Source organism: Cetorhinus maximus, chromosome 6 (assembly GCF_964194155.1).
Source record: "Cetorhinus maximus chromosome 6, sCetMax3.hap1.1, whole genome shotgun sequence".
NCBI lineage: Eukaryota > Metazoa > Chordata > Chondrichthyes > Lamniformes > Cetorhinidae > Cetorhinus > Cetorhinus maximus.
This window is the reverse complement of record NC_135884.1, coordinates 57258538-57284859: the sequence shown is the minus strand read 5'-3', so window position 1 is coordinate 57284859 and position 26322 is coordinate 57258538. Positions and strand designations below refer to the sequence as shown.

Here is a 26322-nt window from a genome sequence, read left to right as displayed (position 1 = left end):
TTCAGGGCACTTCACAGGAGGAGAATTATAAAAACAAAGTATGAACCCTAAGTAGATATTAAGCCAGATGACCAAAAACTTGTTCCAAGAGATAGATTTTAAAGGAGAAAATGAAGTGGAGAGGTAGAGAGGTATAGCGAGGGTATCCCAGAGTTTGGGGCCTTGGCAACTGAAAACAATGGTGGAGGTGTCAATTTACTGATGATAGTTATAAAATCTTACCACAGGTATAAAATCTTACCATGGGTACGTACAAAAAAACACCAGGCTTCTGCTCCAGGCTATTTTTCCAGTGGTAATGTGAAAACATTTAACCGCTGAAAAAGGAAGGTCCAATATTAAAGGAAGGACTTCTTACCAAGCAATTAACCTTAGGCAGGAATTGTTGGTCATGTTGACTTGTGCCAAATAATTCCTGTGAGCAAACATGGTAAGTGGATTTACACTGCAGCCAGAGGCAACAGATGGAGTGCTGACTGGCACTAACATGCATGCTACTTTACTTTGCATGACTGCCAGTCTGAACCAAAACTAAAAGGCAAATTGTTCTTTCTTCTCCCTCTTTAACCATGAAACTCAGCAAAAGGCACTGCCCTTGCAAAGTTGATCTACTGACTGAAGCATTTTATCTGGAAAGAGAGGACATTAAAATATCAAATTAGCATTGCACCACAAAACCACTACTTCTTAGGGGCCCTGTTTCAGCGATCCTGAAAAATTCAAGACGGGACTCCAGTTTCTTTGTAATACACGGGAGTTCGGTGCAACTCCACGATGAGGGATAATCCAATCCTGACACGGTGCTAACTCTGCTTGTTCCTGCCAAATCTCTGCAGATCTGATGAAAATATCACTTGCAATTTTGATCCACTGATAATCTATAATGGCTCCAAAGCAGAATGAATAGTTGCAGTCAATAGCGTTACAAGATTAAGTAGCGCAGATGCAGAAGAATGAGAGGACAGAAGGGCTGGTCTTTGATTGGCACACAAAAGGGTGAAAAGGTTAAATCAGGCAGAGAATAGGGTAGCTGCGACATCAACTAGGCTACAGTCTGTTCAAATTCAAACAAATTTGGGGGGGGAAAAAAATTCTACATCCAGCTACAGAGTCATTAGGGTTTAAGTTTGAGAAAGAAAAAGTCATATTTGTCCAACCAAAAACTGCAGACTAGCCAGCTTTCCATTTGGAGCAAATGGATTTGCACAAGTCCAAGCTTTGTTCTGTGATTTTTAAACATGGTCTCAGGTAATTTAGTTAGATGTACGGTTTCCAACATTGAAAAACACACAAACACACTATTAGAAGATGCATGTGATGGGTGTGTGTTATTTTTATTTATCTTTCCTGGGATGCGGGCATTTGCTGGCTAGGCTGGGGATGTGGGGGGAGGAACAGGTGCACAAACTATAAGCACAAAATAAGTATAAACAAAAGATCCACAGTTGGCACAGATCATGGAAATGTCATGGGCATAAGGAGGGAATACTCTACAGTTTAAGAAAATCAAATCTTGTATGATTCAGGAGCCTGCAACCTAAAGGATACATACATCCGGATCTAAACTGCTGTTGAAATTTCTGTGGCCTATCAATTCTCAGTAGGCCTCTAGCAGATCCAGATATCCACCTAGAGTACCTGTTTATGCAGCTGCACAGCTACCTATGGGTGTTGTGTCAGCATGATTCTCATGTGATGTAAACTTTGGGGAATACCTGATAATCAACAGGGGATATCAGAATAGATCACCCAGTTTCTGTTTACATGGAGTTTATTACTAACAAACATCTGAGCTCAGGTTGGCAATGCAATCATATCGCTTTCATGGGGGCATGGTATTCACCTGTGGCCCATCGTTGGGTATTGCTGGTTCAAGTGAATGTTTAAAATCCTACAGCATTATGTAAAGAAGGACAAGAAGTTGTCTTATTGCAATGGCCAACACTATTCCCTGAACCACCATCAGAACCAAATTAGATGTTAATTCATTGCAGGGATGGTTTGTAGGACCCTGCATGAAAATGGCTGCTGCATTTGCCTACAATAACTACTGCACATTGTAATTCATCACGGAGTTTGACATCCAATGGTTCCGAGGGATAATAATCAAATATAAAGGCAGAGGACCGGATTTTCGCCATCGAGGCTGAAAGCTGCAATCGTGAAATCTCCTGACTTGGCGGACCTGTCTCCATGGAAATGATCCCTACATACACTTTCACTCGTGTGGGGGTGAGTGAGCACGAGATGGAGTCAGGCCTACCACCCTCAGAGGCAGGTGAGTGCTATGGCAGGCTGGTTAGAAGACCTGCTTTGGTTCTCAGACTTTGGCCTGGTTGTACAAAAAGCTGTATAGCTTGCTAGCCCTCATCCACAACCCCATCATACCCACATGCCACCTCCATGCCCTCTTACACCTGCCATGCCACCTCCATTGCCCCAAGTATCTACTATGGGCAGAGTCATGTGGAGATGGAAGAAATTAAACTAAATCTAACAGAGCTCTCACTGAGATACTTGATACTGAAACAAAAAAAACTCTCATCGGTGAAACCCATTCAAAAATTTGATACCCTCAAGTGGTCCGTTATAAAAACAAACTTCTATTCACTAACTTCATCAAAGCAAATAGCCTCCTGAAGGGTGTCAAATTGTAAACTCAGTTCCCCCTGCTGAGATGTGGTTTGTGAACATTTGAAACTCAGCCAAGTATTCATAATGGGATCAACTCTAATAACAGCACTTAGGAAATGTCAATAATGAAGCCTATTGAAACAGGCTGCCAATGTTTTATTTCTAAACTACACCAGATAGCCTGTCCATCAATGCACTCCAGTACTGGATGTCTGTTTTTTTTTAAATTGTAACTGACAACTGTAGCTGTGTGTTTTTTTTCCATTTTTAGAGGTCTAGGGATTTAAATAACTTAAGATCATGGCACTTAAACAGACCTTCTCCACCCTTTAAGTGCTTATGCCTCCTCCATAAATCTGTGACTCCCACACTGAGTTAAGTCCCTTAGAAAATGGGGTCTGTTTGAACTCTGCTCTAATTTCAAATGACCCTACTGAATTCAGGTTTTCTGCCTGAGAGATTCACTCTCTCCCTCTCTCTCCCCCCCACCCCACCCCACCCACCACCCACCCCTGCCAACAAAACCAGGATCTGTTGGAAATGGGGGTCTCTCTTCCACATTCAGGTCCTACCCACCATTTTTAAAGACCTCCAGAGTCATCCCAAACTCTGGAAAAATCTGGCCAAAAGTCTCTCTTTGCTCTGCCCAATGGCATCATCCAGTGGGGGAAATCATTGTTGTATCTTCAACAGTCCAATTGCTGAATTTGGTGTCAGAGAGTGAAGTCCATGTTTGACTCATTCTTGATATCCAATGCAGTTGAGGCTCAATGGCAAAACTGTACCTCTGGTATGTGGAGGTCAGATGCTGCAACTGAAAATGCAAGAAAACTGGACAGTGAAGAGTGTACAGAGTTCATATCCTGTAAGCCAGCCTCAGTAATGAAATCCAGGTGAATGAATTAGGGGCAATGATCACTTTATTCTGGGGAACATTTGTGCTATGGTATTTGAATTGTTAAAATTCAAGATAGCCGCACATGCACAATGTCCCTCTACAGCCTTATTTGTTTATGTTCTTTATTCTCAATCGGTTTTTATATATTGTCAGAGAATTTCCTTGAAGCCTTCCTCCATTGCAACTTTGGCAGAGGACTCGTCACATGTAAAAAGGGGTTTCAACCAAACTCCTGCCAAAGGTGGGATGGATGATGCCAGGAGGGTGTAGCAGGTAATGAGAGGCAAGTCTATGGAAAGAGGGAAATAGTGGCAACCGGGGCAACTGGAGAGGGCTCCTGTTCAAATTTTACCACCACTTTATACTGACAAAGCATCTAGATGGTCACAAACATTTAAGGTGGGCATGGTTTGTGCTAGATCTTATCTGGAAGATCATCTATTGATCTCAGCATGGAATTCAAAGAAAGCTGGGCAGCTAAGACAAGGTGGCAGATGCAGTCCAATTGTGGGGACACAATTTTCCTGGGCATCATCTAAAAATAGGCGGAAAGGAACAGTACCAAGCCCTAAGATTTAAAGAAATATATTTTTATTTTACATTACTCCAATAAACAGAAAAAAAATGCTCGTGATCAGCCCAGTTACAGATGTGTATTCCCGAATTAGACAGGCAGATTATTGTAAAGGAGATTACTGAAATTTGAGATGGAAAGAGTACCAGTACTAATAGCAAAGCAAGTGAATCTTCTTAATCTGCTCCAGGTACAAGAGATATTAGAACTGTCCACCAGTCATTTTAAAAGTTAAATTATTAAAAGATAAGAAAGCCTATTCTTCGCCAGGGCATGTGTACACCACAGAGTCAAATTCTGATTAATGCAGTGCAACTTTGAAATGGGATCAAGCATCGCGTCTGCATTTTATTCCATCACCATGGAGCCCTATAAATGCCAGCACTGTCCAGCTTGGGAACAAATGAGACGACATCTGCACAGTTCACGTCTGCCAGGACAACCAGACGCACGGATTGGGAGGTCTTTGTTCAGTGTTGCATTCAATGCCGAGACTGAAACAGCTTCTCTTCAGCTAATTAATGCAGTCAATTAATGAAATGAACTCAAACAGCATTTCAGATTAAAAAGTCAGTTGCAAAAGCAAAGAACTGGATGGGAATTGAGACTTTTCAAAAAAAAGATTTGATGAGGGGATGCATTAAGAGAATTCTGACTATTGAATGTTTTGGTCACAGCAATCACCTCTATTATTCAAGAGAATTTTTAAAATATAAATGTAACTAAGCCTTAAATCAACCAGCATCAAAACATATATCTAACAGTTGCCAGTGTGTGCACATCCTACACTGTCGATGGAAACCCAAAAGCTTTCATTTGCAGCGAGTCTTGTTTAATAGCATCAGTTAATAATTGAGTGTATAGTTTTTTTATGGTGAGGAAAGAAACAATCCTGTTTCCTACTGAAGTCTCCTTCTTCCCACAATCTACATGCAGGCAGAATATTGCTGTCATCCAATTTATATTATGTTCTTCCTTGCCCATTCTAAACTTGTTGACATCCATAGCTAGTGGCTTTTGGCCAGTTAGTTTACTTAATTAAAAACATGCCTTGTTTATCCAGATCACAGATCAGATCACCCTGACTGTAGGCAGGCATTGATTGCACACTCTTGGATTTCTACTAACATTGCTTTCAACCAGTGCTGGAGAATGGGTCAAAAACGATTCTCTTTTTTATTTTCCTTTTCTCTTTGAGGAAGTGCCAGGCACTTCAATACCTTCAAAGGGATTAGAAATTACCAGAATTGGGGGTGGGGGTGTTTGACTGATGTCTCCATGGTAACTTCCATTGGCAGTTCAATCTGCTCCCTTCACTGTAGCACAGGTATGAAAGGTGTTTTTTTTAAAGCAAACACCACAAAACTGTCATAGTATAGTTATGGTTAGACTCTACATTTTGTACTTTGATATTTAATAACTGATTCATAGGGTGAGATTTAACCCAATCAAAATATATCCACTTGCAGAGTTAAAAATCAGGCCCTTACGGTGGGCTCCACGGTGTAGTGACTGCCGACTATAATAACGAGAGATGTTTTGAGTTTGTTAATCTATATTGGGTCTAACGGCCTCCCTCAACCTTCTGTCTTGTGACCATGTAATCCACCCAAGCTGCTTTTTGTTCACAGCATAGCACATGACTCCAGGATGGGGTTAAATTCTACTTAATACAGTGGGAAAATAAGCTTACTCTGCAATTTCCCAAAGCAAACGCTTCATGCATTGTTGCAAATTTCTGCTCAGTTGGGGTGAATTGCTTTAAGAGTCAGATGCAAGGTCAATTTGGTGCTACAGTTAGTATTGTATTGAGGAGTGACATGTAAACTTCATGAAAAAGGAGGTCAATAGCCCTGGAGAACCTGATAATTATTAATAACTGTTAATCGATGCCTCCATCCTTTGTATGCATGCCTCATTTAAGTAATGGAGACCACTTCCACTTCCTAGCCCCCGCTGAAACTTCACTGCACTAATGCGGAAAGCCAGTCAGAAACAGTTCAAATGGCCTCATTAATATTTATTCAGTAACATGAAACAACATTAAAGACAGTAAGTCATGAACAAATTGGTGCCCTGTACCCAAATAGTGCATAAAAATAAAAAATAGTTCCTCAAAATGGCATCAGTGTGCTAACTAACCAGGGCATTGTAGCCTCATAACATGTGAGCTCATCTTGCTTTTTTGAACAACTTTGTTGACATGAGGGCAAGTGACTTCTGTATGACCTCAGTAATGTCTCAGAACTCTAATGTACAAGCCATGTTCACTAGCCAAACCTCAATGGTTTTATTTCTGTGCTGGATAGAAGAATTATCAATAAAGAGTTTTGAGCTGTACATGCTGCAATGGATCAAAAGTACTCAGCAAGCTGGCACAATATCACCAATTACATCACCAGCATCCATCCATGCTCACAAGCTTGTGTAAAATGATGTCCCAAACAGCTTTACCAGATAGAAGGCTTAAGTAACCTAACGGTAGCAGATATAAAATCTAGTCCCGAGTATTTTCAATTTTCCTTTATTTACCTCAGTGACTTGTTATTTGCGATTAATCATCTGAATCTCCTGTTCCAGCCAATAGACAGGTGCTAACACAGCCTACAAAGTTGATCACAAGGGGGGGACTAGAAGAAACCCAAAATGCAAGTTCTTGAAGCCCTCAGCACTGATACCAACAGACTGCCAAAGAATGGCCTGCACAAAGGATTTTTATTGGGGTTATTATTTGGAAGTGGAATCTAGTTAAATTCCAGTGACTTTGCTTCAATTAACCCTTTAAGCACTGAAGGTGGTTCAGTCACTGATTAAAAAAGATAAACAAACCACATTAAAACACATAATTGACTACGATTTGACACTAACATTTATTTGCATAGCTGTCACGTAATATTGATAAGGTTAAGTGCACACAAACTTAGTGTATGTCTTAAAACTCACCATTATCAAGAGAGATTGAATTTAAAAATCTTCACAATTTACAAAAAAAAGTAAAATGAACTCAATCCATTCACTTCCGAGGATATGGGGAATTGCAGAACAAGATCATGTAAGTACCTTCTTCCAGTGCAAAGCTGCACATAAATAATTGAAGACTGATACTCTGCATGGTTTTCATAAATTTACATATTCATAAATGCTAAAATATACAATAAATTGTGCTAATTAAATATCATTAGCTCTGGCGTTACTTTTATACGAACAAACATTGGGGTCAAACTCCTATGTTCCAGCAGAGCCTCATGCTGCCCAATACACTGCCTATTGGCTCATCTTTCCACTGTTCCTGTACTGATCCTTTGTCAAATGCTTTCAGATATTATCCAAATGATCATTGGCATTGCTGATAAGGTGACTCATGTCATTTGCTTGTCTTTTAATCACATCCAGAGGAAAGGGACTAGGGGATTTGTGAAATTAAAATCAGGCAAACAGTGAATAACTACAAAAGCTCTTTTTACACAAACCTTTCAGTTTCAAATTCAGTGATAACAATGTTACTGTACTATAAAGGAAAGTGCACTGTGAGGATATGCGTGAAAATACAAAACCAATTAAAAATTATGATGAATATATCTCCAGAAGCTCAGAAGTTGCAAATTGATGTATTGTTAGAGTTTCTTTCAAAGGAAATTTTCAAACACTATGATCTGAAAAAAAAGTTAAAGGGATCTCATCACACAGTACAATCTACATCTTAACATTTTCACATTAAAGGAGGAACCAGGAGCTAAACAGACACTGAACTTGGGGGGCAGGGGAGAGAAAGAGAGAGGACATATTCGAAAAAAAGAATGCCAATTGTCTTGTAGCATCAGCAAATTATTCCTCTTCCCCCACTTTACTTTCCCAAAAAGAAACAGCTGCCAAGACGAGAGAGGAGCAAGGAAGCACAAAGTGAAGCAGAGCAACATTTGTATACTCTAAATCCAGAGCACGACAGCAGCTGCTCGCCTTGTTTGCATACCTTTAGACTATCTCATTTGGCAGCTCAGACTCCTTTCAATGTTCGACTGCCCCCTTGAATAAAACCTTCCTAGATAGGGGTGGGGGTGGAAATGGGAGGATTATGCCCTTCGTGTGAATAGTTCATTCATCGGCTTTATACCATGAGGTCTGGGACCCTGTCACACAGCCCGAAGCAAACACTGACAGCTATAGTTAATGGCCAGGTTCACACGCGCTCTCATACACACAACTTGCTGGCAGCCTTTTGTCTGGGAACCGTTCTTGTATGCTGCTGGGACGAGGTGCAAGAGGGTACTGCCTTTCAAGAGTGCGATAGACAGTGGCGAAGGTGAAGGGCTCTTCCCAGCCCCTTCATCAGCTTTAAAGGTGACAGCGGACTCTATGATCTTAGAAACACAGGGCCCATGCTGAGCTTTTCACTCTGCTTCTTCAGGGCCTATTGTCCCTTTAGATTCCTGAGTGTGAATAAAGGAAGGAAAGCTCCTTCCAGAATGCAGTCGCATTTAAATGCAAATCAGAGATTAGGGGGCACACATGCCTCTGCTTAGCAGACAATTATTCCAACTTAAAAAAAACTGTGCTCAAATAAATAATTGCTTGAGGAATTACAGATCTCATACAAGCATGAGAGAGAATAAAAAATAGCAGAGGCTTACCCAAGTAAATTGAAGTGTTGTATCCAGCTTCAGGTTAGATTGAGCGGAAACCGCTTGCACAGAGATTTGGGGCAGTCAGCAGTGTTGTGTGCAGTCACTGTGAAGGACTCATTTAGTTAATTGCAAACACTCAGTTTCTCCTTTTCTCTCTCCCTCTGTCTTTCTTTCTTTCTCTCTCTCTCTTCAGGCTTTCAGCAGCATTTCTTCCATCAGCTTCTACACAAAAGATAAACTAAAAATTCAAATTCTTTAATGGCATTTCTGTTGCCTGTAAAATCTCTGCTGGCTACAAGAGCACACGAGGTTTCCACTACCTCAAAAGACCCACTCTCCCCAGCACCGGCTTCTTCCTCTGCTTGTGGTAGTGTTAGCACCTGGTACTATAATATAGCAATGAACTGACTCCAAGCACTGGATTGGTGGATGCCAGCTGTCTATCAAAGAACATTCAGACAAGCAAAAGCCCATCGGCAAAGCTTGCTGTCCATACAATAGAGAGGGGTCTGACTGGGGAGGAGTTGGCGTGAGAATACAGGACAGGGTAAAGAGTTGAGGGGATGTGGGGGAGGGGGTTAAGGATTCTTGCAGCTTTATTTTCCTGTTAAGTGTTGGTTAATGAGTTCCAGGGGAATGTGGTAGCAGAGAATCGAATGTTAGAGCTCAGACATATTCAGTTCTTTCTGAAATCCACCCTCCTTATCTTAAAACTCCCAAATATCGAACTGCTCACATCCAGAGATTAGAGGTTGGGAAGGAAAGGTAACTGGTTTGAAAAACTGCTCCAATTTGTTTTATAGACTGATAGGAAACAAAATGCTGTCCCCAGGATTCTTGCACTGCAGTGCAGGAATTCTTCTGTAGTTTATTTTTGGCTGAAAGTCTTTCACAGTCTGAAAGGAGAAATGAGGGTCAGAATCTATGTTTTAATGATGCTGGATTCAATTAATAAAATGACTTTCGGTGAGAGAGCTCTGAGCAAAAATAATGTATGCAGCATACTAAAACTAATACAGCAAACATAGAGATATTAATACTGACCTTCTTAAATTTGTGGCATTTATACGATTTTTCTTATTTATCCTTCAGATACTTCTCTTTTTTTAATTGCAATGTGAGTGAGAAATATATGTCTGTAAACCTGTTCAGCAGAGTTACAAATAGCTAAAAAAATCTTATGCTAATCAGTCTGGTTTATGCTGAAGTTACAGGTAAATGTTGAATCTGTTTTCTTTAAGCTTAAGATCTGTGCCTGTTTTAATGGCCTTTGTAAGATCGCAACAGCATGACAGGAATCATCAAACTAAACTGGATTTATCACTTTGAATGTGAAAGCCGTCCAGACCTCCTTGTTCCCCTGATTACATTATGCCCCTGGATTTTCTTTCCATTTCCACACATGACTACCAACACTATTACTCGACCAGTGATACATGACACTAGTCTCAGATCCAGCCTCGTTTGTCCATGTATATTATGGAGGTCAAGCAGAGCTTGGTTGACATATCAAAATGTGCATTTGTATTTCTGCAGCTTTATTTTTAGTATTATTTCAATTTCCTTTCTCCTTATAGACTCTCACTCGACAATGGCTGGAAGAGGAGTAGGAGACTTCTTGTTAAAATTGGCCAATACCATTCTTAGGCCTCCCAACCCACACAAGATTGTTCTGGAGGCTCCAGCAATTAAAAATTAATCTCCTTGCTGCTGCTGTGAGCAACCCAAGAGAAAAATCATAGGGGCATTAAAAAAAATAATGTGGGTTTACTTTTGAATGCTTTCATTTCTTATACAGAGAAATGATTACCTCAGATGCCTGGCGTGTGGTTAAGAATGAAGTCAACAGCGCAGGTTTGTTTCCTTTCCTGGCTAAGCTCGACTTGGGACCTGCCTCCTTGGCCTGCCCCTGAAGTGAAGGCACTGGCGAACCACCACTAACAAAAAGTCTGCCAAGAAAACAGCTCAGGGTGAAGCATCAGCAGATAATGAGCTAAGGACCTTTCTCTGGGTAGAGCACATGTAATGATTATGATGAGAATTACTTGTATAGACATTGGAGATAGGGGGTAAAAAAGGCTGCTTCACCGGACTGTGCAGTTGGAGGTCATACAGTGAAGCCTCCAGGAATATATCAAACCAAAGTTTGTAAGCTTACCCACTTGAAATGAGTTGGTTAAAAATCTCCCTTGGTGATTCGCATTCCTTGTGGGTAAGTTCTGATTGCTACTTCGAGTCTTCCCCAGCCTGTACCTGAAATTAGGAACTCACTGGCCTAGACTTTTGTGGAGCCATGGAAACTCTGCGCTTTATCCCAATGGCACCAGGACCCCCATATCCGACAGATCCTATTTTTGCTCGTAGGGAAATAGAGACAAGATGTAACTCACGCATGAGGGAATCCTGAACCCAGCAGGACCAGATGAACTCAGTGCTGAGTTCAAACACACCCCATTTTCACTGGAATGAGGGCCTTATCCTTCAGCATGTGACATATGATTTCTTAAAGTAGACATAAACACTTGTAAAAGGCAGATTAGGTCTATGGAACTGTCAAGCTGTCAGGTTATTTAAATTCCGGGCCCTTTAAATTTTGTAAAAAATCCAGCCAGCCTGTGTCTCTGAGTTGAAAAAAATCAGTGCTTGTGGTTTCAATAGCTGTTTGTTGACATAACCCTAAGTGATATAATTATAGCATTATTACTGCTCGACTGCTTCCACAACTTGTCATCATCACAGTGTTGGGGGGGGGGGGGGGGGGGTGCTGTAAGTTCATAGTTTGACAACTCCAAAAGGATTGGCTGCTATTGATGTGGGGTTATGTGTACAAATGTTTGTTTTTATAAGGGATCAAGTACTTGAGGGGATTGAAATACATTGAATGGGCTTTTATCAATATAATATTTATTATGTAATTAAGTCTATAATAGATACTTGGACTTTAATTTATTTCATCTCAGCATGGCTCCTGAAGTTTGCTCATGGCGGATACTGGGTAAGTTGGCATGGAGAGTGTAAGGATAAAAGATGCTAGGTGGGGGGATGGGGTGGTTATGTGTTAATATGAGTTGGCACTAAGTTGGCATAGGGCTATAAGGGTCCAAGTGGGTGGAGGGGGCATATGTTGACATGGATGGGACTTAGGGAGGGGTGGGGGTGTGAGGGGGTGTGAGGGGTGAAGGCTAGTGGGCTTAATATGCAACAGCACAACAGGGACAACGTCCCAGAGCACTGAGGCAGGCCTTTTAACAAGCCCGTCCTGGCACTCAGTGGCTGCCTCCGATCTATGTCCAAGGGCAGCAGGTCCAACACCAGCGTGTACCTGCTCTCCCCCACCCCGGAATGAAAGCGCTATTCTGGACACTTCTTCCCAAGGCAGCTGTCATGAGCCAGAAAATTTTCCAAATCTGCGCACTCACCTCGGGAGCAAAAATCCGGGCCACTGTGCAGGTAAAAGTTTGCATCTTCCCATTCTGTGGTAAGTGCAGTAAATTGACACTTCACTAGATCACATTATGTAAGAAACGATGGTTGATGGGAGATATTTAATGGGCTTTGAATACTTTTCTTGAAAGACGTTCAAATGCAAATTTATTTCCCCTGAGTTTTTTTCTCTCTTTCTACAGTTGACTGTTGTTAAGGGTGTGATTAATGGTCTGCCATTCTTTATGTTTCTGATACATTTCCTCTTTGTTTGCACCTGTGTGTGTGTGTGTGTGTGTGTGTGTATGAATGCTTGTGTTTATATATGTATGTGTATATGTGTATATATGCCTGTGTGCATGTGTGTGTCTATATATGTGTCTGTGTACGCGTGTATGTGTTTATATATGTGTGTGCACGCACACATGTGTATGTATGCCTGTGTGCATCTGTGTGTTTATATATGTGTCATGGAAATATAATAATTTTCATAATATTATTGTAATTTATTGCAAAGGTAGGTTAATAATGGAGATTGGATTCGTTTCTCTGTGTGTAGGTGTGTGCGTGTTGGTGGGAGGGGGGGTTTAATTGAATTACAGACAGCTGGTCTGGGTACTTTGATGTATCAGAGGGGAAACTAGGTTTGAAATGCTAAATACATAAACATGGCTGAAGTTTTAGAATGTGAGGTGTGAAGAACATTTGCATTTTTAGATAAACCAGAGTAGTGAATTTGAAAGAGACGGTAAGGTGTTACAAGAGGCTAAGCCAAACAATGTATTTATTTTCCCCAAAGATTACTGATAATATGAGTGGTAGGAAAGGTTTATATTCTGGAAAAAGTAAAGTTGCAAAGACATATTGGGACAATGGAATTTGCATTAAAAAGGGAGAAACATGTATAAAGGAGATGAGGTTATGTGTAAGAAAGAAGGCATTCTAATATCCAACAAGTGTGAAAAACCTCCAGCCTCTATGTACCAAGCTGCTATCTCCAGGAACTGAGGCTAAGAGAATTCATCTTAAATATCACTGACCAGGGTATTGTGTGCTTTGCTTGGGTCTGTTGAAATCTATGTTGTTTTACTGTTGCCTTGATGGAGTTGTAAATAGGAGCCTGATTAATTAGGGGATTTAGAAGTTATCATTGAAGTAATTTGTAGACCTATGTATGTGCTTAAAATCATTTATTTTATTAATAAATGTTTAATTTAATTTTGTAAAAAAACCTCTAAAACTCGGTGGATTTAATACTACTGAATTCAAGGCATGCATCTCGAAATAAAAATACAAATTGCAAAAACAGTTGTTGCAGCTGTTTCAAGTTTCTCTCTGGAATTTGAACAGCTCAACATTTACCATCTGCTGTGCCATAACAAAACTGGGGGCTCTTGCAGGATATATTTCTTTGATTGGTTTGGAGTTGGTGAATCTTAAGGTTATGTGTACAAGAAGATTTTTGAATTCAGCAGTTGGTGTGAGGTATTTTTAAAGTGGTGAGACTGCAAAAATGGTGAGACTGCAAAAATGGCTGTATCCATGGCTAAAACATTTTTGGAAGTAGAAGATATAACTCCAGTTGGGTCACTAAAAGAATATAAGGGTAAGTTAACAGAGTTGGTGGATAAGTTGCAATTGAGGTTACCTTGAGGGGCAAAGAAAGCAGATATAGTTGAAGTGATAGCTAAGCATTTAAAGTTGGGAGTGATACCTGACACTAGTGAGTCACAGCTGGAGGTAGCGAGACTTCAGTTAGAAATGAAGAGGCTTGAATTTGAACAAGCAAAGGATCTGAGAAAACTTGATTTGGAGGCAAACGAAAAGGAAAAAGAATTGGGAATGAAAAAACTGGAACTAGAGGCAGCAGGGGAAAAAAGGGAAAAAGAGATTATTTCAAAAAGAAATGGAAATTCAGAAACTTGATCTCCAGAGGGAAAAGTTAGCAATGGACGAGAGAATGAAGGAAAGAGACAGAGAGTACTGGATTTTAAAAAGGAGGCATCAAATGCTAAGGAAAGTTCTGATGATGAGAAAACCTTTAACCTAAAACTCAGTGGGGACATGTTTAAATTTGCACAAGCTCTTCTAAAGTTTGAGGAAAGAGATGTTGAAGCATTCTTTATTTCATTTAAGAAGATAGCTAAACAGATGAAATGGCTACAGGAAAACTGGACATTGTTGTTACAATCCAGGCTGGTGGGTAGAGCACCTGAGGTTTTTCCTTCACTGTCAGAAGAAATGTCGGTGAACTATGATGTGGTAAAAAGGCTATTTTAAGTGCATGTCAGTTGGTTCCTGAGGCATACAGGCAGAAATTTGGGAATTTGAGGAAACAGCCTGGGCAAACTTATTTTGAGTTTGAAAGAATAAAATAGAGTAATTTTGACTGGTGGATATGGGCACTAAAAATGGAGATGACATATGCAGTTCTTAGAAAAGTAATTCTTTTGGAAGAATTTAAAGATTCAATCCCTTCGGTAGTTAGAACTCATGTGGAGGAACAGAGGGTTCAAATGGTAAGACAAGCAGCAGAGATAGCTGATGATTATGAGTTAGTTCATAGAGCTAAACCTTTTTTTCATCACCCTTTTAAATCAGAGAAGGATAGAAAGTGAGAAGGTGAAAGGAAAGTCAGGGCAGAGAAGGAGTAGGTGGAAATTCCCAGGAAGTTTTTTTTTCTCAGAATAAAAAGGAAGGTGCTGAGGGTAGAAATGACATTCAAAAATTGAGGTGTTTTCATTGTAATAAAGTTGGAGACATAACGTCAGTGTGTTGGAAATTACAGGGAAAATCTGCTGGGATTATTGGGGTGCAGAAAAGTTTTGAAAGTAAATATACTGTGGGTTCTGAGGTTCAGGCGCAGGAAAAACTAATGGTTTGTGTACAGTTAAACCAGGAAGAATCAGTGAGAGGGAAAGAAGTGGGAATGTGTTCACAATTTACCCAAGCTAGTTCTGAGGAGCAGGTTCCAGAAATCTTTAAAGATTTTGTATGTGAAGGGAAAGTATTTCCATGTGTACAGGGTGGAGCAGGTAAATATATTAAAATTTTAAGGGACACAGGGGCTAGTCAATCCTTAATATTGTGGGATTTTTTTGTTGTTCAGAGGGAGTATTGCAGGACCAGGTAATAATAAATGGGATTCATGGAGATGCTAAACCTATTCCATTGTGGAAGGTAAATTTAAAGAGTAAATGTAAAACATGTGAGGTGATTGTTGGAGCAGTGGAAAAATTGCCCATTGCAGGGGTTCAATTTATTTTAGGTAATGATATAGCTGGGTCACAGATGTAAGTGATGGCGATGGTGGCTGAGCAGCCTGTAGAAGTGTTTTCAACAGAATTGTTGCAGAGGGAATATCCTGGATTGTTTCCAGATTGTGTTATAACAATATCACAGGCTCACACATTGAAACAAGAATAATAGGAAGTTAAAAGGCTGGGAGAATGTGTGGAAATTCAATTAGCTGACACTGTGTTTGATAGCATTGTTCAGGAAGAAAGAACGGAGAATGCAGCTGAGGTATTTAGCTCAAGGGATTTGGAGGAGTTACAGAAAAAGGATACACAAATAAGACAGTTATATCAAACAGTTTACTCAGAAACAGAGGCAGAATGTATTCCAGAATATTACTACCTTAAGGGTAATGTTATAATAAGAAAATGGTGGTCTTACCATGTTTCAGCAAATGAAAGCTAGAGGGATTTCATCAAATTGTTATACCATTTGGATATAGAAATGAGATCCTGAGGATTGCTCATGAAATTCCGATGGAGGGTCATTTAGAAAGACACAGACGAAAACACAAAAACATTTTTATTGGGCTGTAGACAGAGATGTAGTCAAATTCTGTAGAACAAGTCACACATGTCAGGTGATAGGGAAACCACAAGCAGTGATTAAGCCAGCACCTTTAATTCTAATTCAAGCATTTGAAGAACCTTTAACTAGAGTCATGATTGATTGTGTAGGGCCCCTCTCTCAGACTAAAATTGGAAATCAGTACTTACTGACAATAATGGTAGGAAAGGTTTCATGAAGCAATACCTTTGAGAAATATTACAACAAAGAGAAATGCGGAAGAGTTGACTAGTGCAGAAGTAATGAACAGTTTGGGGATAAAACAGTTTAAGTCAACAGCTTATCATCCTGAGCCTCAAGGGACTTTGGAAAGATGGCATCAAATTTTGAAAGCTATGATGAGGGTATATAGTCAGGATTATCCACAGGATTAAGGTGGGGAATTCTGTTCCTGTCATTTGCTTTTAGGGATGCTCCTAATGCATTGGCTGATTTTAGTCCTTTTGAACTAGTTAATGGTCATGAGGTGAGAGGATACCTGAAATTGATTCATGAGAAATTGGTCGGTCAAAATTCAGAAACTACTCTCTTGGATTATGTATCAAACTTTAGAGAGAGATTTGACAGAGCATGTGAGTTAGTTAGGGAGCATTTAAAGATATCACAACAAGTGATGAAAGTGAAGGCAGACAGGAAAGCAGTTTCCTTGCTGAGGAAAAAGTGCCTGTTCTGTTACCAGTACTAGGTGACTCATTAAGGCAAGGTTTAGTGGGCTTTACAGGATTGAAAAGAAACTGAGTGCAGTAAATTATTTAATAAATACTCCAGATAGAAGAAAGAAGCAGAGGGTGCGTCATGTAAGTATGCTTAAAAAGTACTTGAACAGAGAAGAGGACCAAAAGCTGGTGTTAGTGGTGGTAGATAAAAGAGAAAGAGGTAGAAATGCAGGATTCTAAAATTGATTTTCCTCTAACCAAATTGGATAATGAGTGGAGACTTGAAAATTTAAATGTAATGTTGAGTTACCTTCCAGACAAGTGTCAAAGTGATTTGGAGGAGATATTGCAGTCACACAAAACTATTTGTGGGAATAAGATGGGGAGGACAAATTTAGCTATGCATAATGTATGCATAGAAGTTGCATCTTCGGTAAGGCAACATCCTTATAGATTAAATCCAGCAAAATTATCACAAGTACAGAAAGAAATGAATTTATGCTTCAAAATAACATAATTGAGTCTAGTTGCAGTACCTGGAGTTCGCCGATTATGCTGGTACCAAAACCGGATGGAACACAGAATTTGGGCGGAGTTTTTCCAGATTTGCACTAAGTGCGGTAGCAGGTGGGTAAAACAGCATGCTGCCCACCGACAGCAATGTCAGGTTTTCATGCCATATTGTCCCGAGCATGCCTCATTATTTATGCACTCCTGGGAAACATGCTGTTTCCATGGCGGGCGGGGTCCTTTTTTGCCCGTCTGCCATCACCCCGCTGTTGGATCACGCCGGGCGCCATGTTTAAAGACCAGCCATAAGCATAGTGCTATTTGCTTACAGCTCACTACTGCTGCCCAGGAAACATGACCCTCAAAGGCAAGGGGACTGCAGTCCCCACCCCGGTTTAATGATGCATCCCTCGAGCGACTGCTGGATGCCGTGGAGGCCCAACAGGATATCCTGTACCCCCGTTCTGGCTGCAGGTTGGGCAGCAATGTGACCAATCCGTCTTGGGAGGCGGTGGCAGCAGTGGTCAGTGCCAACACCCAGCAAAAAAATGGCCATCCAGTGCCGCAAGGGGATGAATTATCTCCTCCGTTCCACCACTCTTTTCATCAATCTCAACGCACACACTCACAAACCTAACAGACATCCACAAGGCCCTCACTCGCTGCAGTTTAAGCGACATCACCATTCACTCCCTCACACTCACTGTCATTGTCCTCATCCCATCCATGGGACCACTCACGACCCACACAGGCCAGGCATATTTATCATCTGGCCCAGCAGGCATCCTTCTTACACTCTCTCCATCTCTATCCATGCAGGACAAGCTAGCACACAACAAGAGAGTGAGGTCGCCGACCGGTGGGTGAATGCACAAAATCAAGGTCCTCACGGACTTTGAAAACAGAACCATCCAGCTGGCCGGCCACGACCTGGACCGGTCCTGTGCTGATGGTGAGATCAGCGCTGCTCTACCAAGTGAAGATCCAGCAGTGCAACATCTATCAGAAAACCATGCTGTGAGTGATGTGTCCTGTTTCACAGGCCACTGCCATGCACTAATTATCTCTGCTTGCTTTCGCAGGCACATGTACCAAACGGCTGACAGAGCCCATGACCTAGGGCCTCCAATCAAGCCCCGAAGAAACCTCCGAAGAGGAACCTGGAGGCACCCTCCCTGAAGTCCCGTCACAGCACTCACTCACACCCTCTACCAGCGCAGAGACACACACCTTGGTGGGACCTAGCTTTAGAGTAGCCCCGGGAATCACAACCTGGTGAGCACATCACACTGTCTGATTCACAGCAGGCAGTGGCAGAGACTTCCCACGTGGGATGCGAGAAATTTGCTGAGTCCGAGTCAGATGACGAGTCTCGGGACTCGGTCATGTCACAGTTGCTGGAGTTGCAAAGGCAAGCTCGGGAACATCAGGAAGGGATGGCTACTGCATTCCTCAGATTGCAAGGCACGATGGAGAAGTCCATCCGCCTTCAGCCTGAGGCGATAGCACCAGCATTGCAACGCACCCAGGTCAACACTGACAGTTTGGTGCTGCCATGGAGACTTTGGTCCAGGACGTCACTCCTGCATTGCTGCGCGGGCTCAACTCCACCGCTGATACCATAGTTGGCCTCCAACAGTATGTACACAAGAGGGGTGATGGGCAGCTCGATCTCACTCCAGCTACTCCTGCTCCCCCATAGGGAGGAGGATCAGCAGATGTACACTCCAGGCCCACCCATCCAAGTGACTCCGAGAGTGTGTGGCTTATCTGACTCCCCTCTTCCTGTGACCTCAGCAGCTCTAGCTCCACAGGCCAAGGAAGGTGCCAATGCCTCACAGCAGGACCCCAAAAGCAGGCCGGGGCCCTCCAGAGGATGCCCGCCAACGTCATCACAGACAGGGCGTCACAGTCAGCAGGCTACCTCCACCTCCGCTGTGGATGTCCAGGGAGCAACAGGATGTAGTGACAGGGTTAGGACAGTTCAGGAGAATTAGTTGCACAGACTGGACACAGGTGTTAATCACTTGTACATACTGTTCACTATTGTCAATAAACTCCCAAGAATGTCACCCTGCCTGTGGCTCCTTGTCCTGATGAGCAGTGTACTTGTCACTCAGATGTAAAACCTTTCTGAACAAGATAAAGGCAGTTGTCTCAGTCTAAGGCCTCTTCCCTGTGCTCTGTGCAGCTTTCAGACTAAAGTGATTGTCTGACCGCACACTCCCTGGAAACATTACTGATGGCTGCACCTCGGCGGTGCTGGTCATTGCTGCCAGAATGTAGTGGGCAGGTGCCACAGAATTTTCTCATTCTCTCTGTGTGCTCTCAGCACTTTTAAGGTGGGGCTGGCCCCCATCTGTGCACCAGCTCCTGAAGGGCTCAGGTGCTGAAGGCAGACAGTTCATCAGATGCATCTAAAGTTTCATGGCTGCGTCTCTATGATATGACCCTGTCACAGAGCACAAGTGAGCTGCCCTCAGCCAAACAGGAGTCAGACATTCTCAGAGGCTGTGTGAAGATTTATGGAGTGTCCTCACTGCATGTCGTCATCATCCTCCTGCGATCGTGTGACCACCTCTCCATGATGGGAGCATTCTCACAGAGGGCATTCACGCTGCCATAAGCCAGTCTGGAGTCAAGCGTTCACAAATGTGATGAGGATCTATGAGGACACCTCACTGCCTGTTGTTATTATCCTCCACAAGTCCTGCAGCTATGAGGGCCTCCCAAGAGCACCAGCCTTGTCTAGCCAGTGCGAGGGCCTCATCCCCATCATCGTCACCTCCAAGGACCTCCTTAGCCTCATCCCTGTCAGTGTCCTCCTCATCGGAGGAGACGTGAAGCTCCTCCATCTCCTCCTCAGCCAGCTCATCTCCCCATTGTAGTGCCAGGTTGTAAAGGGCTCGTCAGATGATGACGACGTGTGACACCCTCTGTGGATTGTATTTCAGGGCTCCTCCAGACCAGTCCAGGCACCGGAACCTCATTTTCAGCATCCCGATGGTCTGCTCTACCAAGTTGCGAGCTGCAGCATGAGCCTCATCTACCATCGCTCTGCTGCAGTCTGAGGCTGCTGCACGGGTTTCATCAGCCACATCTTCTGTGGATAGCCCTTGTCCCATCCCTGCAGCTTCTGTGGACCCTGGAAGACTTCAGGGATCTGTAACTGACTGAGGATGTAGGAATCGTGCACACTCCCTGGAAACCATGCTCTGCCCTGCTAGATGCGTTTGTGGTGGTCACACACCAGCTGCACATTCAGCGAATGAAAGCCCTTGCAGTTGTTGTAGTCCACCGTGTGTTGCGATGGAGATCTGAACACCACCCATAAGTGCAGTTAATCGCACCCTGCACCTATGGGAAACCCAAGATCTAGGCAAATCCAATCGCTCTTGCATCCTGAGCAAAAACTACAAAGTTGTGTGCCCACGCAAAGATGGTATCCATAACCTCATGGATGCATTTGTGGGTTTAGGCTTAAGAGATCCCACAGAGGTCACCTGTGAAGCCCTGAAAGGAGCCACTGTCATAAAAACTGAGCACCATGGTCACTTCCACGGCCACTGGCAGTGGATGCCCTCTCTGTCCCCGTGGCGCCAAATCCTGCAGCAGGTGGCAGATGTGATCGACCAGTTCCCTAGACATATGCAGTCTTCGGCAACACTGGTTCTCGGTCATCTGCAGGAATGAAAGGTGGTGTCTATAGGCCCTGGGTGTCGTTAGGCGCTGGCCTGAAAAGGCTTGTTGTGGCTTTTGGGCGGTGTGTGCAGGGGCCCTAGCCGCCCTTTCTTCCTGAGGTTGCTGCTCCTCCGTCTGAGCAGCCAGGAGCCTCAGTCGCTCTCTCCTCTGTCGTCTTCACGCTCTGTAGGCCATCAGGCATACAGCTAGTTCACCAGGCTCCATGATCCTGATGTACTCCTCCTGCAGGATGAAAGAGAGAGACATGTGGTTAACATGGGTGTACAAGAACCTGTCCTGGTTAAGTGTGAAGGCCCCTTAACGCTTCCCGGAGAGTGCTGGCTACCACCTGGATGGGCAGAGATTAGTGCGCTGCATGGCTGCCCTGTTAGCTTGAACCTTGGTGGAGACTGGACCGAACCGGGATGCTGACATTGCAAGATGCTGTGAGCATCCCCACCAGTGACTGCTCCATGGCCAGCTTTAGCAAGGAGATTGCACATTGTGTGCAGTCTAACTGCTCTGCAGTCCACTAAAGTGCTCATAAATTTGCTGTCTGTGCCGGCGGTGGGGGGAGTGGGGGAGTTCTACAGAACTTGGTGGCACTTTGATACCTCTGCATTGCTTGAGTGGGCAGATAAGCTAGGAGCCCGACCCCAATCATATCAATGTAGCTGTGCCTGAACTGTCTCAGTTGCAGAGGAATGGTCACTTTCAACAGGTTTCTCGAGTGCATGGCCACTTCCCTCGCCCACCCTACACCCCCACCCCGAATGCTTGTGCACTCTATTCAATGGCAGGGCTGCCCTTGCCCCTCGCTACCAGTCACCTCAGAGGCAGGGCTGCCCTTAACCACCATCTGCCCCCCCACCACCACCTGTCGCCTCGACGGCAAGGCTGCACTCAACCCCTGCTTCCCCTCACCCTCACCCTCAAAGGTCGCCTCAGAGGCAGGGCTGCCTTAAACACCACTCGCGCCCCCCCACCACCTGCACTTGCCCCACCTCACAAGTTGCCTCATTGGCAAGGCCGCATTTGCCCCCTGACCTCCCTTACCCTCAAAAGTCACCTCAGAGTCAGGGCTGCACTTGCTCCCCACTCCCCCTCACCCTCAAAAGTCGCTTCAGAGGCAGGGCTGCACTTGTCCCCTGATCACCCCTTCCCACCACCAGTCGGGCAGGGTGGCACTTAACCCCAACACCCCAGCGCTCCTGAAGCCTGCAAAGGAACAGGTGAAACTGGCGAGCCCTACAGAATGTTGCTGTGCACTCACCTCCTATTCACCCAAAGTGCAGGCCGCCAAGTGCATGTTGCCTCTGTGCTGTTGTTAAACACACCGGCGTGCTTCCCTGTCGACGTGGACAGACGATCCAGCGGGGTTGCAAGAGCCTGGCGGAATGGCCTGATAATGATATGCTGATGTATCATAATGAGGTTCTCAACAACTAATGGCAGGAAACGCGGCCTCCCATCGGCAGGCTGAGCAAACAATCATGACCTGCCTTCCTGCCATTGTGAAACCAATCGTGCCATATTGTCAGCTCACGCCACCTATCATGCCCCCTCTGCCAGCGAGCATGGAAAATTCTGCCCTATTTCTGGACTATCAAACGGTGAATGCCGTGACAAAAGCAGATTCATATCCTATACCACAGTTGGAAGATTGTATTGAGAATGTGGGGCAATCAAAATTTATCACAAAGATCGACTTGCTAAAGTGATATCGACTTATGTGATGCCAGGTGGACTATATCAGTTTAAAGTCATGTGACTTGGTATGAAAAATGCACCTGCAACATTCCAAAGACAGACAAACAAAGTAACTGAACTACTGAGCAATTGTGCTGTTTATATTGATGACTTGATAGTTTTCAGTCAAATGGGGGACGGGCATTTCCAACATCAGGAAGAATTGTTTTGTCACCTACAAGAAGCTAATTTGTGATGAACTTGGCTAAAAGTGAATTTGCGCAAGGGCAAGTTACATATCTAAGCCATATCATTAGACATTGTAAGGTGGCTCTGAGAGATATGAAAGTCAAAGCTATCATGGATTTCCACGTGCCTACAACAAAGTGAGAGGTTTTGAGATTTCTGAGCATGAGTGGGTTTTATTGGAAATCTGTATCAAATTTTAGCAGTGTGGTTGCTCCACTGACTGAACTATTAAAAAAGAACAAGGCGTTTCAATGGACACAGGAGTGTCAGAAGGAATTTAACAGTTTGAAAATTGCATTGACTATGACACCAGTTTTGGCAGTACCCAATTATGCCAAGCAATTTAAATTGGCTGTTGACGTAAGCAACATAGGATTTGGGGGCATATTGTTACAAGAGGATGACACTGGAATTGAGAAACTGATAGAGCATTTATCACGGAAGTTGAATGTTCAAAAGAGAAGATATTCAACAATCAAAAAAGAGACTCTGGGTTTGGTGTTAGCATTGCAGCATTTTGAAATTTATGCTGCAAACAATTGTTTATACAGACCATAATCCTTTAAAGTTTCAGGACAAATTTCATGTCAAAAATGCAAGGCTATTCAGATGGAGTTTATTACTGCAACCATTTAATCTATGGATTATACATGTGGCTGGCTAAGAAAACCTGATTGCAGATGCATTGTCAAGAATTTGAAACTGAAAGGGAAAATTGTACGTTTAAAAACCTGGACACTGGACTGGAATGATTTCTGTTGATGCAAAGGATTTGTATATATATATATTGTTATGTCAATACATGCATCTGGTAGTGTAAGGATGTGAGTATATAGATAAGTACATGAGGTAATGTAAGATGGGTTAAGAAAATGAAGCCGTCCTTTTAAATTATGATAGTTAATTTTTCAGTAAGGAGGGGGGTGTCATGAAACTATAATAATTTTCATAATATTATTGTAACTTATTGTAAAGGTTAATAGTGGGGTTTGGATTAATTTCTTTGTGTGTATACATGTGTGTGTATGTGTGTGTTTGTGGGTTTTAATTGAATTACAGACAGCTGGTCTGTGCTTTGATGTATCAGAAGGGAAACTAGGTTTGAAATGCTAAATACATAAACATGCCTGAAGTTTTAGAATGTGCGGTGTGAGGAACATTTGCATTTTTAGATAACCCAGAGTAATGAATTTCAAAGAGATGGTGAAGTGTTACACCTAGCCATGTGTGTGTATGTATGCCTGTTTGCTTGTGTGTGTTTATATATGTGTGTGTGTGTGCGTGTGTGTGCCTTTGTTCATGCGTGTGCCTACATGTATATGCTTCCTTTTGAACAGAGTCCTAAATCGAGATGTAATTCTCCAATTCTCCCGATAACCACAAAAACAAAATTGTCTCTAACCAGGTATGACGAGTTTTCAAACTCCTTTTGAGAAAGAGTTCCAGTACCCCATAAACACTTGGAGTGCAAAGCCAAGAAGGAAGTAGAAACATTTACAGCTCCAATATGGTTCAGAGGTTTGATATAGATCATCTGTGCGCTTCTCAAGGTCACACTTCTGGTTTTAAAGCTTTCCATGCAGAGGCTTCAAATGTATTTTTTCATTAAAAAGACATGTTGTTACAGTTTTCCCTTTTCACTGCAGGATTATGTTAGAAAAATTCAACAAATAAAGACTATGCAGCCCTTGCCATTGAATTCCTAATTAAATTATACTTACATTTCTCATAAGATTTCAGATTAATTTCATGTTTATATTCCATCAGTTTTTGTTGCATTCTATTTCTCGTCATTTTTATTTATTGCAATTAATTATAATCATTTAAATAAAATTATATGCAAAAACAGCTCTGAGTCAGATTTAACAAGTTCATTACAACTTCATCGTCTGCACTCATACAATAAAGAGACTTTGAGATTGATTCAATTTTCCTGCACAATTTCTTCCATGTGCCCCCCACCACCCCCCCACCTGTCATGCAGATCTCACATGTTATTAGACTTCTACCTGTATAAGAGTATCCCTTTAAAGGGAATATAGGAAGCTCACTAAGCTATTGATGGGAACTGAGGAATTCATGGAAAATTCCCCAATAATGCACCAGATAAAGATTTTTTGAACAGACAGTGGGGGGGGCAGGGGTTCAAGATCAGCGTCAGATGGACAGCAAAGGCAGTGGTGTGGGTGTCAGCAAGTGGGAGGTTGAGGCCTAAACATAGGGAATGGGTAGGCAGCATGGGGAGGGAGGGACTGAACTCCATTATTACTTGAGGTCACCTATCAGCATAAGTTCCATCTCCACAACTTCTATCATGGACATTGTTCCCCAGACAATGGTGTCTTGGCATCAATTGTGATTACAGGCAGTGCATTCCAGATTTTAACCGCTCACTGCTTCCACCAATGGGAACAGTTTCTCCCTATCTACTCTGCCCAGACCCCTCATAATTTTGAATACATGTTCCATGGGATAAACAGCAAAGAATGTTGGATACTACTGAAGTTAATGGAGGAAAACTTGGGTGGGTTAAAAGGAGTACCATGAAGAGAAAATGCTGGAAATACTCAGTAGCTCAGGTAGCAGCTGTGGAAAGAGAAACAGGGTTAGTGGACTGAATTTTCCCCACCATGTGATGACAGGCAGGGAGGTGGGAGGGATGGTAATATGATCGGGGAAGGCGTCAGGAGGGGCACCGAACGTATTTCCATCACTATAGCATAATACCAGTGGCGGGAGCCTCAAGAGTTTACAGCTGCCCGTCAGACAGCCAGTTGAACCATTTAAGGACCCTCATTAAGGGCCACTTCCCACCCCTACCAGAATTTTACTCATGTTGGAAGGGCCCTTTAACATTTTGGGGGAAGAGCACCAGGAAAACTCTGGCAGCCTCCCAGCAGGTTCCCAGTGGGGTCTTCCTTTGTGCCTGCTCCATGGACCATGGAGGGACACCCCAGTGGCAATGGCTGCCCCAGCATTTAAGGTGCCACCATCGCAATATAACCCACCCCTCCCCTGACTGCAGGGACCTGCCTGCCTGGTGATCTCAGCTTGCTGAAAGAGACTTAGCTGATCTTTGATGGCGCCTCGTCATAGAGGTGCTCAGTCCTTCATCTTGCAGTCTTTGCCATGGCCACTGCTATTGGTGGTGCGCTGAAGCTGCTGAGCTGCCAGCCCTCTGATTGAGTCAGTAGCTCTGTGGAGGGGGGGGAGGTGGTGGTGGGACCTCTGTCTTCAATTGGGCAGCAGTCCCAGCAGCACCCTGTTCATTGGCCGCCATCAACCGGCATGGGGTCAGCTCCCACTTTTGGTCTAGGCAGCAGGACTTCCCCAGTGCTGATGTTCAGTTCACCATATCAGGTTAATGACCTTTCCTCAGAAATAAAGAGACCTATATTGTCATTGGCTCAAACAACATGTTAGTAAAGGAAGTTGGAGGAAAAGCCTTTCAGCAATTTGATTGGCTAGTTTCATCATACTTGCTGGTTTGTGATTTGTTGCTTTGAAACAACAACAAACTGA

At 43.1% G+C, this 26322-nt stretch overlaps 1 protein-coding gene across 13 annotated transcripts in view; it reads right to left on the bottom strand.

Moving 5' to 3' along the window:
- Positions 1 to 26322, bottom strand: part of lrrn1 (leucine rich repeat neuronal 1) — a 113378-nt gene that overhangs the window by 28232 nt on the left and 58824 nt on the right. For 6 of the 13 annotated variants that reach the window (XM_078543767.1, XM_078543756.1, XM_078543758.1 and 3 more), the window contains one exon: positions 8735 to 8950. The gene's annotated coding sequence lies outside the window, so the exon portion shown is untranslated. Of the gene's footprint in view, positions 1 to 8734; positions 9201 to 26322 lie in introns of those variants that run through there. The other 7 variants (XM_078543766.1, XM_078543761.1, XM_078543754.1 and 4 more) reach the window with 7 other exon arrangements.